A 16674-nucleotide genomic window follows, 5' to 3' on the forward strand; every position below is an offset into this window, starting at 1 on the left:
GAGGGTGCTCTGAATTGCCAAGAAGAGAGGATGGAGAGGACTCAGGATTTTCTCTGTTTTGAGTGAGGGCTTTGGGAGTGGCGTGGACCCGAGGCTTTTCTTCCCAGCAGAGCTCTTCCCAAGGGGAGGAGCAGAACAGCCAGGATCCTGGAGGGGGGGGTGTGGGGGGGTCCCTGGGCTTTCACTGGGGCCCAGCATCCAGCAGCGCTCCCTGCCTCTCGGGGGAGCCCCACTGGTTTTCCAGAATCTCAGTACTCCTTCTGCAGAGACCGGAGGAGAGGCAATCCCGGGCACCTTTGTGCTTCTGTGGCCCGCATCCCGCACTCCCCCTCCCCATCCCCCTGGGCTTCTGAGATTCTGAGACTCTTGTTGTCTGTTGTTGTCTGGTTTGGGTTTGGGTTTTGCACTGGAAATATTTAGCATCTAGACTCATCCTGATGCTATTTTCAGCCAGCCCTTGAAGGCTTCTGGATTCTGCTGTTGCCTCGTTTCTTCCTGCTTGGGTGGTTTCCTGCAGCCCCTTCTGATAGATCTTGTTTACCTCTAGGGAGTATTCTTTCTTTCAAGATGGAATTATGTAGCACACTCAGCTCCTGAAAACTCTGCCATTCTTTTCCTGGGGCTAGTCAGCTGCAAATCGCAGAGAGGGTCTTGTGTCTCTCTTGCACCTTGTGTCTGCCCTGAGAAAGCCCCTGTCGGCATCCAGTTGGTATCTACTCCTGGAGGTAACGGAGTCTCTGTTTCCACCCTTTGAGAGACCTGCTTGATGAGGGAGAAGGGCCGGGAAGGATGAGGCTGAGGTGGGCAATAGAACAGTCAGGGAGAACGTGCTTCCAGCTTCTGAACATCTAAGTACCAATTCGAGAGCCACACCCTTAGACCCTGTCTGCAGCTGATGCTCCAGGCAGGGGACACAGCTCATGGAGGTCTGGGGAGCATAGGGCCCCCCATTTTCAGAGAGGCAGAACACAGGAGATTCCTCTTCCTGGAGCAACAGTTCTAAACTGGTTTTGGATCATGGGTCTCTCAAGAAATAAGAAAGCTCGGGGCGCCTGGGTGGCTCAGTTGGTTAAGCGACTGCCTTCGGCTCAGGTCATGATCCCGGAGTCCAGGGATCGAGTCCCGCATCGGGCTCCCTGCTCGGCGGGGAGTCTGCTTCGTCCTCTGACCCTGTCCCCTCTCATGTGTTCTCTCTCTCATTCTCTCTCTCTCAAATAAATAAATAAAATCTTAAAAAAAAAAAAAAAAAGAAATAAGAAAGCTCCAGGCCCCATAGAATCCCAATAGAGACAGATAGGGAGGGAACCAATAGGGATTCTTACTGCCGTGTGCTGTGTAGACGGGACACAGACACGTTCGAGAAGTTCACAGACTCACTGACATGCAGCCAAAGGCCTGCTGGGAGTCTGGAGCCCAAGAAAAAATTCTGGTTGGAACTTTCATTGGAAGACAGCCCAAAGCCCTGACGAGCAGCCAAGCGGAACGCAGGGGCCATTTGGGGGATAAGGTGGAGAGAACTCCTCCCTTCCTCCCAGCAATATGCAATATTCTGGGATATCAGTATTCGAATACTGGCAATGCAAAGCAAAAGTTTGCCATTTGCCAGGCACGTGGCACCTTCTCTGCTGGCCCTAGACCCTTGTCCTGGAAACAGGAGGCAAGGTCTGAGCCCCGGGGCTGTGGTTTTGTGCACAGCTCCTGCCAGGGAGGATCCAGCAAGGCTGGGAGGACAGGCTCCAATCCACCCGGATTTATGAATTAGAAAGTAAATCTAGCAGCACTGACTCTGAGTTTGGCCTGTGATAACAGGGGCCCCTTATGCCCTCAAAGCAGGTGTCTTTGAGCTGATTTATCATGCAGACTGTGGGGAGTCACTGGCCCCTCTCTGCTAGCAGGGAACGGAAGGCTTCCTGGCATCAGGTTGGATACATGGCTTTCCCTGTGGCAGGACACGTTCGTGGACCCAGACCAAAGCCCTCAGCAGTGTTACAGGTGGTGGCCTTGGTTCCAAGCTATGAGCACAAGCACCTGGCCAGAGGCGTACACAAGGGGGGTCTGCAGGCCTAGCCCTGGCCTTTGGGGTTACACTCCCTGACTTACAGACCAGGGACCCAAGATCTTGTGAAGGTGGGGGAACTGGTGTTGAGGAGGCAAAGGTGTGACTTCTGGGGAGCCCTGGGTTTGGGGTCCAAAGGACCTGGATTCAAATCAGAGCCCTGCCACGGGCTCACAAGCTTGCCTCTTTTCATTTTTTAGGCCGTTCTGAGCCTAAGTTTCCTTATGAAGTGTCTAAAATAGGAATAATGTAATGTATGTGATTGATAGGAAAATTAAATGAGAATGCATGGGAGGTGTTGAATCCTAGTAGAAATCCTGGCTATAATCTATCGAAAGCCCTTGCACCATATTGTGTTTTTCCTTTGCTCATGTACCACTCACGCAGTCACACTTCTTCATAGCCATATTCCATTAACGAGGACCCAAAGTGAGGTTGATGGGATATTGCCAGGACGTTTCCCAGTGTCCTCACACTGAGAAGACCTGCCCTCATTTCTTTTGTTCCTACATTATTTTAAATAGCATGAACCGAAAGGGCGCTTTCCTTCTCATTCCTTGGGCAAACCACTTGGGGCATATTTCTAGAATCTCCTTGGTTACTCTTAGGTATCGGTTGGTGGGTCATTTTGATACCAAGGCAGACAGAGCCGAGGGTTTCACATTTCCAAAATCCACATTATTTCTTTGAACTCAGAACTCTCCAGGACAGCCTCTTCCAACCCTGTTCTATGGGTTTCCACCTGTCAATTCTATCTCTCCCACGCCCACTGGCACTGACTGAATCCAGCTCCACATCTTGGCCCCTTGACTGTACAAACATGCTCATGTCTGACAGGATCCATAGGGCCCAGTGAGGACACACTTTTCTCCTGCCATCCACGGCCTTCCTCACCAACAGACCACCTTCCCAGAAAGAATTCCCAACGCCAAGACATCTCTCCTCCCACAGCTGGAAGGAGCCTCTCTCCTTCAGAAACCCCCTGTCACTTGTCTGTGTCTCTAATAGACCACTCATCCTTTTCTACTTTGAAGAATATTCACTCAATCTAATCTACCTGGCTTATCCCCTCTTCTCATAGATATCCTTGAAGACAAATTGCCTTGATTCATCCTTGTCGCCCCACGATACCGAACGCGGTACCTTTCACATATTTTCTAATGAGTTAGTGAATTAAATAGATAGATTAAAACCTTTAAGTATGGAATAAAATGGTGGAACTAGTTTGAATTATTGAAAAGTTAGAATATATTTGGAGCATTGTAGTCCTATTATTTTCAAATATATATCTTCAACTAGGCTAATCCAGTCTTTCTTCATCCATATCTTTAGGGAACCTATTTCAATGAATAATTAAATTATTATTAATATTCTATCAATTATTTACATGTACTTGGTGCTTCTGAAATAGTTCTCAGGTCTTTGGAAAGAGATTCTTCTCCTCTGTATTTTACTATTTCTACCTTGAAATTTAGTTTATTAAATTATTGTTCGTAACTTGTGCATAGATATATTTCAACCCAATTCCTGTCTGAAGGACCAAAATACATTCTGGGAGAATTACCTGTCCTGGGAGATGCTCCATGAAAACAATATATTTTGTTGTCTAATAATTTTAGGAACTATTGTATCCTGTTCCTTACTCATGAAGATTCCCAGCTACTAGTTTTTCATAGGAATGCTGTATTATCAGTAGGCTTCTGCTTTAATTCAGTAGCCATTTCTCGGAGCCTCCACTGGGTATCCAGAACCCAGGTGAGGTGCTGGGAATACATAGGAGACTAGGAGACTATCCCTGACCCTGTCCTCAAGACATTACTTGGAAACAAATCATAACAAGGCAGGGTGATGAGGGCAACGGCAATATGGCGGCAGCTCACAGATATAATCCCCTCTATCATTAGCATCCACCACCCAGAGGGAGCAGGGTCACTTCCCAAGCCCACTCCCCCACTCCATGCCACCTCCCCCATGGTGGGGACAGACAGAGGTCTCCCCTGAAGCTCAACTTCACTCTCCACCACCTTCCCCATGCCCACCTCCTGCCACAAGCAAACTTTGAAGGGTTTCCCACCCTCCCCACCCTTTCCACTGGGTGATTTTAGGTTGAATCACATGAAATTGCCGACTGTCAACCATTTGGTGGCTAAAAATGGCAATTTTCAACTCAACACTTCTTTCTCCCTTGGCCTCTGTGACCTTCCTTTGGGGCAAGGGCCAAAGAGGAATTTGCATAGGAGGAAGCAAAAGGACTGTCCCATTTGGGGCCCTGTCACTGCACCTCTCTCAATCCTTGAGGAGGAGTGTTTCCCACAGCTCTGATCTCGACCTGCGGTTACCTCCCAATACTCAGAGCTCATTCTCAGGATTACAACTGGCTACTTCCTAGAGAGACCTCAGGGCACACACCACCCTCTGTCCTGAGATACAGCCCTACATATCTCACTTGCAGAGGAGAAAGGTGTGTGAGGGCTGTGCCCCACCTGTAAGGGCCCCTCACCCCGCAGCAAGAATGGGCACAGGAGTGTGGATGGACTTGTACACCCGCTCCTGCTTCCGGTGACACGGCTGCAGGCCTGCCCCTCCTTACCGTGAAGGGCGCCATCGCCCTCCTTGTACGACTCCCTCAGAGCAATGACTGTCGGGCTGAGGGCAAATCTCCTTGCAAAGACAGAAAACTGAGGCACACAGAAGTAAAACAGCCATCCAGCAGAGCGGCCAAGAGCCTTGCTCAAAGCCAAAGTTCAAAAAATATCAGCCTGGTTTTTTTTTTTTAAATGAAAACAGAGAATGAGTCAAAAACCAGCCCTCTTGCTGGTCATGGTCTGATGATCATGTTACCGGCTGTCTGCTGCCTGCAATGCGATGTGTGGGGTCCCAGGGGACAAGGGGAGCCTGGGATGCCTCACCTGGGGTGCGGGCGGGGGCTGAGTTCCAAAGCCAAGGAGAGAAATCATGTTGGATCCATCAGGATGCCTTTTTGGCTTTAGTGACCTGAGGAATAAAATATTCTCATATATGTCGTGTTCACATTTTATGCCACGGATGCTTTTTGGAAGATCTTGTATAATTCAAGACAAACTTTCCCATAGCAATAAATGTAAAGTCGGGGGATGTGTTCCAGGAGAGCATAAATCTGTAATTACTATGTTGTCTTTTGGCTTTACCGCTGCGTTCCCCCCCCTAGCATTATCTGTAATATTTTGCAGAGCCTTTCCCCATATTAATAGCATGTCAGAGTGCATGCATGGGTTTCGCTGTGGCATTTTACCACATCTAACTTCCCTTGCACGGATTTCAAAGTGGGGGACCTTTTTATCAGCCTCAGCATGAGCACCCCCATTGAAGGATCCTTTAGATGACAACAAGTTATACCAGTGAAGATTAATACCAGCAAAATAGTCACCAAGATGCTAACCCAACTCTTTGATTCTTGTAAATAATAAGAAGGTTCATAGATTACAGATCCTGAGAAAGGATGGCGGGCATTTCTGTGGTCTGGCATGCGGGAAAAATAGAAATGGTTTCTCAGGACCTCCGCCTGGTCTTGAAATTATGCAATTCTTGATGCATTTTTTTTTTTTAATTTTGGAGGATTCATATTTTTTTTTTAAAGATTTTATTTGTTTATTTGTCAGGGAAAGAGAGCACAAGCAGAGGGAGCGGCCGAGGGAGAAGCAGGCTCCCCGCTGAGCAGGGAGCCCGATGCGGGGCTCGATCCCAGGACCCTGAGATCATGACCTGAGCCGAAGGCAGACGCTTCACCGACTGAGCCACCCAGGGATCCTTGGAGGATTCATATTAATTCTAATCTCGTGTGTTGCATGAGACTGTCCGGTCAATGCTATTTTCTACCACCTAGTTCGGACTGGCTGTGTGTGTGTCGTGATAACTAAATGGGATCCCATGGGCCTGACCACCTAAGTGGAAAATCCTGAGGAGAGTGAGGGGAAGTGGAGGGGAGGAGTGTGGGGTGCTGCAGGGTAGGCTCGACCCAGGAGACAGCTGGTAGCAGTGAGTGGGCAGCGAGTTTTCCAGCCCAGCTCTCCTGCCCTGCCTGTGGCTCTTCTGCGCCATCGTGGAAGTGGAAGGTCGCTAGCAGTGTCCTCTGCCCCCACAGGAAAATGCCCCGGGGGGATACTCAGGTGGGTGGGTCCCCTGATCAGCTCTAGAGCAGTGGTTGTCCAAGCGTGGTCCCTGATCAGCAACACCCACAGCAACTGGAGGTCTTGTTGCCATGTAGCTTCTGACCCAGTGCCACTGCGTACGGCCTGAGCTTCTGCATTGCATGATGAGCTCCCACGGGATGCCGACGTCAGCGGCCCAAGGACCTACATGTTGAGTCGTAAGGATGCAGGATGCTTTTTCAGGCCATTTACTTCCATACCTCTTCTCCCACTTAAAAGTGCCTAAAATCCGCCCTTACTAGACAGCGAGAGGAAAGGTTCAGCACAGCCCGGGTGACGGTATCATGGATGAATTCTCCCATGGGATGGAACGACCAGTGAGTTGCCAAGAACTCTCCCTTCTGCTGGTGGGGAGCGTGATGAGCGCCCCGACTCGGACCGGGGAGACAGGGTGTAGAAGGGAGTCTGGGGAAGCCAGCATCTCATGGAGGACTCGCCGCTCTGCGCAGGACCTAGAGCATCAGCCTCCTCCTCCCAGCTCGTCTCAGGTTCCCCGCTGCCTTTGTTATTTAATACGTCTGACTTCATAGAAAGGAGCTTTGTTTAGGGGAGCAGAGGGAGCTAATTGAGGCATCAAGGTATATGATATAGACCTTGCCCTCCTGGGAACGTGATGCAATTTTTAACTGTTTCTAGAACAAGACGTAACTGGGATTCGTTTTCAAGTTTCTAAAGTACTTTTTTTATTCTGGATAGAGAAGCCGAAAATCCTGGGGGGGACATGCTCTCCTTCTGCAGAAACCACAGGCCCATTACATGTCAGAATATATTCAGCTTCTTGGGGGAAAGGACACAACGAATTTTCACATAAAATTCATCTTGGTGTGCATGCACACAAAGGCCAGTGGGCAATACGCAATCGTCTTGTGTGGGATGACTGAGATTTCTTTTTCTTCCTTAAACATTCCTTTTCCTGTGGTTTTAATGATGTTTATACAATTAGACATTCATTTTAGGAGGCCACAGTGTCTCTGAACTGTTTCTATTGTGCATTGTATTGGTAGGGAAAGAATAAGCTCATTATTCCCGTACAGTCAGGAGAGTGGGAAGTGATTAAACCTTTTGATAAGAAGATAAATGATAGGAAATCCCTGTGAAAGCCCGCACTGCCCGGAGTCAGAGTCTCCCCACTGAGCTAGCACAAAGCCTTCCTTCTGTGCAGGGTGCCCTGGGCAGCCTCATCCTTCCAGCTGTGGTCCCACATGGGCTGTGACGCTCTGAAAGACTCACACCTGGGGCGGCAGTGTTTCCTGAGCGCAGGACCCCAGGGGTGGTCTGGCCCCCCGGGGCTGCGGGCTCCTGTAATACCTTTGTTCAATGTGTGCGTCCCTGGTGCTTTATGTTTCCAGAGGCCCAAAACTGGGTCCCACTGGCCCAGTCGAGCACGCGCCAGCCCTTGGGAATAGCTGTCAGATGGACAGAGTGGACAGACAGATGGATGGACAGGTGGAAGTTTATCAAGCTTGAAAGAGGTCGTCATTGAGGGCGTGGCCCTACGTCAGACTTCCATACGGACAGGTCATTGACAGACCCATTGATAGCGTAAGTCACTTACCAGTGTAAGGTGTAAGCTTCCCCTTGGGGGAAGTCAAGGGAAACCCACCGTTCTCAGGAATTTTGTGGGCACACAATGACTTATTTAAAAATGCATCGACCCGGGCACCGGGGTGGCTCAGTCAGTTCAGCGTCCGACTCTTGATCTCAGCTCAGGGTCTTGGTCTCAGGGTCGTGAGTTCAAGCTTGCGTTGGGCTGCACCCTGGGTGTGGAGCTTGCTTTACAAAAACAAACAAACAAATAAATAATAAAATAAAATACAATACAATACAATAAAAATGCATGGACCATCGATAATTTGCCTGCATCAGACACCATAATGCACGTTCTGTGCACCTGGCCCTCCAGCTCTCAACTTTGTCTCCCTCCATCCCGGGTCCTGGCAGGATCTGCACTTCTTCCAATCCGGAGTTTGGTAGCCACGAAGCTGGGGGTCAGTAGGAGATGATGGAAATACTGATCTGCTCACATCCGAGCCCACCTCCCCACTGTTTCTGCGTTTCAGGTAAAGTACTGCATCCTTAGCATTAGCGGCCGGCCCACAACCAGGAGACGAAGCCACTCCTGTCACTGAAACTTCTGAAGTTTTGGGGAGTAGGGATATAGATTTTTAAAAATCAAATTGACATTCCTCTGGAGGGGGACAAAAAAGCTTCCCTTTTTTTTATGTGCAAGTAAATAAACCAGACCAAAGAAAAACCCTGAACATCACATTAGTCACCCTATTTATGCTCTTGTTCTCTTGTGTGACAAATGGACAACTTTGTCACTTCCACGAGCCGTATTCAGCTCTCTGCTTTTGGAATTAATTGGGACAGGTTGACAGAACTCCAGAGAACATCCAAGAATACATTTTGACTCTATTGCCCACTGGTGCTTACGTCTCACTCCTGAGAAAGCAACGGCGCTCCGTAATCCTGACTTCGGAGCTTATCAAATTAGAGCTTTCTCTCGTGTCAGGCTAGGTGAGAGCACCAATTATTATCTTGAACAATACTAATAAAATGAGGCCAATGATTCCATTTGCTGTCTTGTATATGAAATGATTTTGTTTACACAGGTTTATTTTTAGCTGGTCCTTTACCTTGGCGTGCAGGATAAATTGAGCTTCTAGATGGCAAACTTCCCCTATTCATCTGGCTGAGAAAAATATAAGAAGAGGGTCACGGTAATAAATGAAAACCTTTGGTTTAGGAATTGAAAGATGTACGTTTGAATCCTGGCTTTGCTATTTACTTACAGGCTCTGTGTCCAGAGTGAACACCTGTTGCTTTTGCCTGCACGCCCCCCATGTCCCTATCTCCAAGGAAGAACAGGTCTTTCCTGCTCACACACCATGCTTTCCCTGGGGCTGATCCCACAGCCCTGATCTAGGGAGCATGTGGGCAAGGCCAGGACATTCAGAGTCATGGTGATTAGCTCAAGACTGGACGCGCCAGGTCAATGAAATTCAAGCTGCGACTTTTACTGAAACCTACTGAAAGAGCCTCTTTCATTTTGGCTCGGGTTCCTCAGTTGATAGACTACAAGGTTAGAGCTTCTAGTGGTTGTTTGCCACTCCTAGGAAAGCGAATGCATTGCCAAGAAGTGGAGAAAGATACATTTGGGAAAACATTAATTGAGCACCTGGATACAGCCATACCTGCACAAATAATGGACTTTTCAGGCATTATTTTTTTGAGCTAGTAAATGTTCCCCCTTTGTCTTTTTATTTTCCCTCCTTTCCCTCCTTTCTGTCTGCCCTTCCTTCCTCCCTCCCTCTCTCTCTTCCTTCCTTCCATTTCTGGCTTGGCTTGTCTCATTTGCACCAAAAGAACAGTCGCCTCTGTTCTTTGTTGATGAAGGAAAATGAAACGAGATGCCTTTTATCCAACAGTATTTATGACTCAAATATGTTTTAGAGGGAATGGAGCACTTTTAGAAGTGAATTCTGGCTCACACACGAAATATTCAAGGACCGAAAAGAGGCAGCGCATCTTCAAATCTCTCCAAGCTCTGCATCCAGGGAGCAGTGGCCTCACTGTCATCACGGGCCATCTCAGTCGTCCAGTGGGGCTGGTCAGTGGACTGACTGCTCTCACCAGGTGAGACCTGCTCCAGAGGGTGCTCACTTAATCCTTGCTGGCACACTGCAGTCCCGAAGAGCGGGTACCCGGCACGCTGAATGAGCTGAATGCTGGTAGGGATACAGCGACAAAACAGTTTTACTCTTTCTCGCTGTTGACCCCTCAAATCCGGATCTTTTGGGAACCTCTTTTTACCTGCCTGCGGGGTGAATGCTTGGACACACTCCTTGGCTTGTCCTGTCGTTTACAGACAACGAAAAGTTTTCCAGTCACTCTAAGTTTTAGGAATGCTTTCATTTTCGTAATTAAAATGCGCAGTCTGCCATAACCGTGAAACTCAAACTTCCCTCAAAAGTGAAATGTCCGCCCTCCTCCCAGCTTGGGTCTGACAGGCAGGGGAGGGAGGATGCTGGCTTCTTCCCCCATCTCCTCCTGCCTGGTCCTTCTTCCTCCTCCTCTTCCTCGCTTCGTGGGACTGCTGGTGGCTCCTCCCGGGCTTAGAGATGGTGGAAGGCGGAGAGGTAGGGTGGGAAATGTAATATTTGGCTGGCATCCTGCCCCACGTTGTTGTCTTCTGTTTTGATGGGTTGCAACCAGGCGCCTTTCTGGGTTTTTTTTGTTTTGTGGGTGGCATTCTCTTCTAAGGGAGGCTTCAGCTGCAATGGGCATCATCTTGCCCCTTCAGCCCCTGACCATACAGCAATCTGCTGGCCCTGTGTGGTCCCATTTCCCTCTGGGTGTCCCAAAGGGGTCGGGTCTAAGGTTCTGCCAAGCCCCTTCCCTTCCTGAGGTCCCATGTTGAATCCATGGGAGACTGTCATTGTGGACATTCAGTCGGCCTGCCCTACTTCTCTGCTCTGCCACCAGGCTCCCCTGCAAGCTTCTGCCTCTGGAGTTCTTGAGGTGTGAGTCTGACCTGGCGTCTGTCCCCAGCATACCCCAGAGGACACGGGTCAGACTCTCCAAGGGATTCTTTGGAAGCCTGCCTCAGCTGGATTGAAAAGAGCCAAGTCTTGCCTCTCTTTCTCGACCCCGGAGTAAGAGGGAGGACCCGTGGGGATCCGCATGCCCTCGCCTGTCTTTAAAGAAAGTCTGGAGGCTTCCTAACCTTCTCAACCCTTTGGGATCCTCCAGGCAGATTTTGGGAAGAGGACAAATCTTCACGGTGGCCTGCCTGCCTGAGTGGTCTAGCACCCCACTTTGGATTGGGGCTTTCTTGGCTCCTAGTTTCACTGATAACTTCTGAGCTTCTAGAGCTTCAACCAAGGCTGAGTCATACTGAGTCCCCATTTAGCATCCTACTCCCTGCCTTGGGGTCCCTGTCAGAATTTTCTGGCTCGACTTCGCACTGCAAGTGGGATCTTCTTGGTCGAGGGGTCTCCCATCCCATCTTTGGGATTCCCCTCCCCCCAAAAGCATCTCTCTGTCTGGGAGCCCAATAGGTCGGAGCCACACACAGTGACCCCAGGAGCGACAGTCGCTTACCTTCCCAGGGAGACTTCGCTCAAGACACCTTGCTGCTGCGCTCATTTGGGGGGATTTCAATCCCACACGATGGGACCCAGGCAAACATGCCCTTGTGCTCTAAGGACATATCCTCGGAGTTGGGATTCTAGAGAAAAAGACTCACTCTTCCAGGTAACTGGCATCATTATTTAGATTCTGACATGAATTACTGGTCTCTACACCTTTGTGAATTAGACCCTAAAAAGGAGACCCCGAGAGGTTAAGTAGCTTGCCCAAGGTCACGGCGGCAGAACCGCGCCCAAAACTGAAGAGTGTGACCACCCGTCCGTTACTCTGGCCTTGAGACCTTGAGAGCTCCTCCCTCAAGCTCATCATCTGCTCAGATCCCTTCTCCCGTCTTGCCCCCAGCCGCCGAGATGCCTGTGGATTCGTAGTCAGCGGAATGCAAACATTTCCAGAATCCATTTCCATGTCCATGTCCAGCTCCGAGGAGGTGTTAACTTCAGAGTAGCCCACTGATCATTTTTCCTCCAGCAGCAGTAATGGTTTTGAAGAGCTTGACACACACTTCACCGGGACTCGGTGCTACCGAGCGGGCAGGGAGCAGTGAGGAACAGAATTCCAAGAACCAGATTTGCGTTGTGCTGTGTCCTGAGAGGGAGCCCAACGCCCTGCTCCCATTAACAACAATAGGTGTGCGCTAAGCTCGTCTTCGTTGCCAGAAATGTATTTCATCCTTTGGGGATCTCTTCTGATCCTTGGCCTTCTGTGCACACAGCCTCCACAGCATTTGCTCTGTAATTTATAAAAGATGTGTGTTGCAGCTGGGTGCCTCAGAAAATTTAAAATAATTTAAAAGCATTCAGCACCATCTTTAAATTAAAGCTCCCCGAATCCCTTGTCTGACAAGTGTAATTAAATTCCGACCCACACAGGTGAGTCTTTTAATGCATCCTAGGGATCAGGAGGCCCCAGGCTGGGTCTGAGGCAGGAGCCCGCTCAGGGCAGATCATGGAGTTTATCGATAAAGCTTGGGCGAGCAGCATTATGCCAAGATGTTCTCCATGCTTTACAGACATTGTCTTATTTATCTTACTCCGCTTGTCAAGGAGGATGGCTTTTGCTGCCCATTGAATGCCCCAGCCAGCAAGTTCAGGGCCGGCCTGACCCTGGAATCCTCAGCGGAGTTCTGTGCAGAATGCTTGAGGTTGGGACCAGAATCACCCGCTAAAACCATAACAACGACATTTCCCTCTTCACCTTAGATTTCTATTTTCTAGCCAGTGATTTTTTTAGACCCGAGTCCCTAGACCCTCCAGCGTCGTGAAAAACAGCAGTTTTGGAACGAGATGGACCCAGGCTTGAAGTGCAGGCCTCCTACCCCCGGTGAGCGGCCCCCAAAAGTCACGCTACCTTTCAGCTTCAGCTTGCTCATCCGTAAGGGGTAAGGGGATAACAGTGTTCACCCCGCAGTAGCTGTCTTGACCGTGACACAGAGCTGGACACTGTTTTCTGTTGCCGGGGTTGGGCTGTGTCATGCTGCAGGCGGGCTGGGTAGGTCCCCAAGGTGCTGGGTTGTTGGCACATTTCCCCAGGCTGGCAGATCATCCCAACCTGCCTCTGATTCCCAAATCTGAAAGCAAGGGCACATCCGTGGGCTCCCTTGTGCTCCAAGGACATATCCTCGGAGTTGGGATTCTAGAGAAGAAGACTCACTCTATTTATGTATTTATTTAAATATTTTATTCACTTATTCATTTGATAGAGAGAGAGTGAGAGAGAGAGAGCACAAGCAGGGGGAGGGGCAGAGGGAGAGGGAGAAGCAGGCTTCCCGCCGAGCAGGGAGCCCGATGCGGGGCTCGATCCCAGGACCCTGGGACCATGACCTGAGCCGAAGGCAGACACTTAACGGACTGAGCCACCCAGGCATTCTCAAATAAATAAATCTCTAAAATCTTAAAAAAAAAAAGGTTTTGTTTTTTTTTTAAAGATTTTATTTATTTATTTGACAGAGAGAGACACAGCGAGAGAGGGAACACAAGCAGAGGGGAGTGGGAGAGGGAGAAGCAGGCTCCCCGCGGAGCAGGGAGCCCGATGCGGGGCTCGATCCCAGGACCCTGGGATCATGACCTGAGCCGAAGGCAGACGCTTAACCGACTGGGCCACCCAGGAGGCCCTATTTATTTTTTAAAAGATTTTTATTTTTGAGTAATCTCTACACCCAACGTGGGGCTCGAACTCACAACCCCAAGATTAAGAGTCACACGGTCTACCGACTGAGTCAGCCAGGCACCCCGATCACTCAAATTAAATTGCAGAGAAAAAGATGACCTTAGGACCTGCATGATCCAGAGAATGGCTTTACCTGTATCCCTGGTGGACAGGAGGCCTCCACTCCAGGGTCCCCTAGAGATGCACAAATAGATATATTATCATTTTACATATATATTATAGATAATAATAATACTATATTATCATAATTTATAATATAGTATATATTTGTATTATATTTATAACATATAATTATATTCAATAATATATAATATTGTATTTATAGATAAGTATATATAAATCTCATTAAACATTTTCATATTGATTACATATTGAAATGAAAATATTTGGGATATAATTAATATATTTGTCAAAATTAATTTTATTGGCTTCTTTCAAATTTTTTTTAGTGCTGCTTCTAGAAAATTAAAAATCACGTATGTTGCTTATATAAAATCTATACCACCCTCGAGGTAGCTTTTGTTTTTTGCAAGTGGTAGATGCACAGCAGGATCATCTCAAACAAGGGTTTTAGTCTCTGGATCTATGCCTCATTGCTCTGAAGCCTCAGAACCCAGACCCCAGGGCGGCCGCAGCTCAAGACTGGATCTGCAAAGTGTTCCCGGGTCCTCAGTGGCTCAGACGCCCCCAGCAGAGGGGTCAGAAGCGACCTTCAGCCTACAGAGCTGTTCAACACCTCCTGCTCCTGGGCCTTTCCTTTCCTTATACTGCCCACATGGAGCGTCTCCGAATTTCCTGTTAGATTCATGAGAGAAAGGGGATCAAACTGGCCTTGCTAATGCGTCTTCTCCCACAGCTCTTATTGTGGATTCCAACAGCACCCAGCCCTTGCTGGGATTCTGGACGAAGCACGGAGGAGGCCCAGGTGAGACATTCACGGAGTGAGAGGCAATCTTGCCGCCGGGGAGAGGGAGCCCTTGGGATGGGCTGAGTTTTGTTGCCCCCACATCTGTATGTGGACGTCCTCAGAATGTGGACAGAGGGCTTTTAAAAGAGGTGATTGAATTAAACTGAGGTCATGGGCTGGGCTCCCATCCAACAGGACCGGGGACCTTGTAAAAAGAGGAGATGAGAACACAGACACACACACAGGGAAGAACAGGTAGCGGACAGCCATTTACAAGCCAAGGAGAGAGGTTTCCAAAGATGCCAATGCTGCCCGCATTTTGATCTCAGACCTGTAGTTTCTGGAATTGTGAGGAACTAAATTGCTGTTTTTCAAGGCACCTGGCCTGCAGTACTTCTCTGTGGCAGCCCCAGTGAGCCAATACAGCCCCCAAAGAGGGCCTTGCCCTGGGCCCAGTGTTTCCGCCTGCTCAGCCTGCCTGGGCTGCCATCTTGTGACGTGAGGGCAGCCCAGGAAACTGCATGACGGGAAGCCAGTCATCCAGCTGTTCCCTCCCCGAGGCTGTGGCTGGAAGCACAGGACAGGCGGGGAGACCCCCAAGCCCCGGTGCCCCCTTATGCTCCCCGTGGAGCTGCTTCAGCTAGTCGCTTCTTTCTGCTCTCTTAGCTCCTGGAGGACAAGGTCCGGTCCCCACACCTGCTGTTTACACTCTCCTGCCCTCCTGAGTTGGCAGCAAGAATACAAGGACTTGCCTTGGCTTCTCAGCAGCTGAGAGGCAGCCATTTTTGCCTTGAAAGTCACAGGCCTGGGCCCTGCAAGAACTACCAGCTATTTGTGGAACAGGCCTCACTCAGAAGAGCAGCTTACAAGGACGTCAAGGGCCAAGAGAAAGCCTAGTCGTCATCGGGGGCCTTGAAACTTTTGAAGTGACTCAGCAAAGCCGTGTACACAAAACTTTATCAATTATGCATCATGAGTAAGTCATTGAAATGCACAATGTACTAATTGAATATTACTCTAATTCATAGCGATATGGAATAATTACGAACCCCACCCCATCCTTCTTCGAAATGCAGAGGCCGGCAGGATGGACTGCCCTTGAGAGGCCTTGCAGTTAGGAGAGATGCCCAGAGTCTGTTAATAGGAGGCAGTGGAGAGGTGAGGATCGCTGGGGATTCTTTCGTGCATTTCTCCATCCGTCTTTGCCCATCCTGCTCTGATGGCAGAAATCTAGATGCGGCAACCCTCATCCCTCCTCTCTGCTGGGCTCTTGCGTCAGAGGAAGGGCCAGCTCTTTGGCTCCTAACAACATGTGATGGACACCCTTCCCCAGCACTGGCCTCTGAAGGGCAAGCATGGGCCTGGGACCCAGCGCCATCCTCCAGAAGGGCTTCACTTTCACCTCCTAAGCCTGGGGTGCATCCAGAACAAAGAGCCTTGGGTTATCCTGACACGTGCCAGGTGTCTCATTAGATTGAAAGAAAACTTTGTAAAAGAAATAAGAGTACAGAGGAATTGAGTTTTTCACAGAGAGCATTGAGATGCTTATAAATTAGATTCACTTACAGTGGCCATCCCCAAGGGGTGAGGTCGCGGGTCCCCTCTCAGTCTGCTGCTCTGGTTTTTGGTCTCGGCATATATTCAGTTTCTAATAATCATAAAAGAGACTAAGCCTGCAAACGTCTCTACCCTTGAATCAGATGCCCCGCATCATGACAGTAGCTGACCCATCCATCCAGACTGTACAGAGTCCGGATGGCGCCCAAGGCGTGTGACCAGCCAACAGCCCAGCTCAGCACTTGGAGTCTGGTTGCCAGACAGGCCTGCGGGCTGGAGAGAGCGACCGTAGGAGGGAGAATCCAAAATGTTTCCTCTGGCAAGGGAGAGGCCCCTAGGCAGAGCAGACTGAGAAGCACAGCCTTGGCCACCAGTCTCAGCCCAGATTTCTCTGCTTTGCCTAACCTGTCTCACTCCGTGAGGTCTGCTCCTCAAAGCCAGATGGTGTCAAGCAGCTGGTATCCCTGAGAGCACAGCAAAGCGTTCCTGTCTCTAAGGGGAGGATAGCTGCAGCTTTGTCCCCACAAAAAACCACAGCCAAGCACCCCGCTGTCCCTGCACCCCCACCCCACCCCCTCGTAGCAGCCACCAACTCCCCTTCCTCCCACGGTCTTGTACATTTGAGGGGGGAAGGAGGAGGGAACGAG

The 16674-nt window shown here is 49.5% G+C and overlaps 2 long non-coding RNA genes across 3 annotated transcripts in view; both read left to right on the forward strand.

Annotated features, from left to right (window-relative positions):
• Positions 1-13112, forward strand: part of LOC118016552 — an 89574-nt gene extending 76462 nt beyond the window's left edge. For both annotated transcript variants that reach the window (XR_004680856.1, XR_004680855.1), the window contains one exon: positions 8185-13112. This is a non-coding gene — a long non-coding RNA (uncharacterized LOC118016552). The remainder of the gene's footprint in view (positions 1-8184) is intronic.
• An 854-nt stretch (positions 13113-13966) lies between these two features.
• LOC118016553 lies at positions 13967-16125 on the forward strand. The gene is made up of 2 exons (XR_004680857.1): positions 13967-14488; positions 15137-16125. It is a non-coding gene; the product is annotated as an uncharacterized LOC118016553 (long non-coding RNA).
• The last annotated feature ends 549 nt before the right edge of the window (positions 16126-16674 follow it).

The sequence above is a fragment of the Mirounga leonina genome, unplaced genomic scaffold, assembly GCF_011800145.1.
Source record: "Mirounga leonina isolate KUSES-001 unplaced genomic scaffold, KU_Mleo_1.0 Mir_168, whole genome shotgun sequence".
Classification (NCBI taxonomy): domain Eukaryota; kingdom Metazoa; phylum Chordata; class Mammalia; order Carnivora; family Phocidae; genus Mirounga; species Mirounga leonina.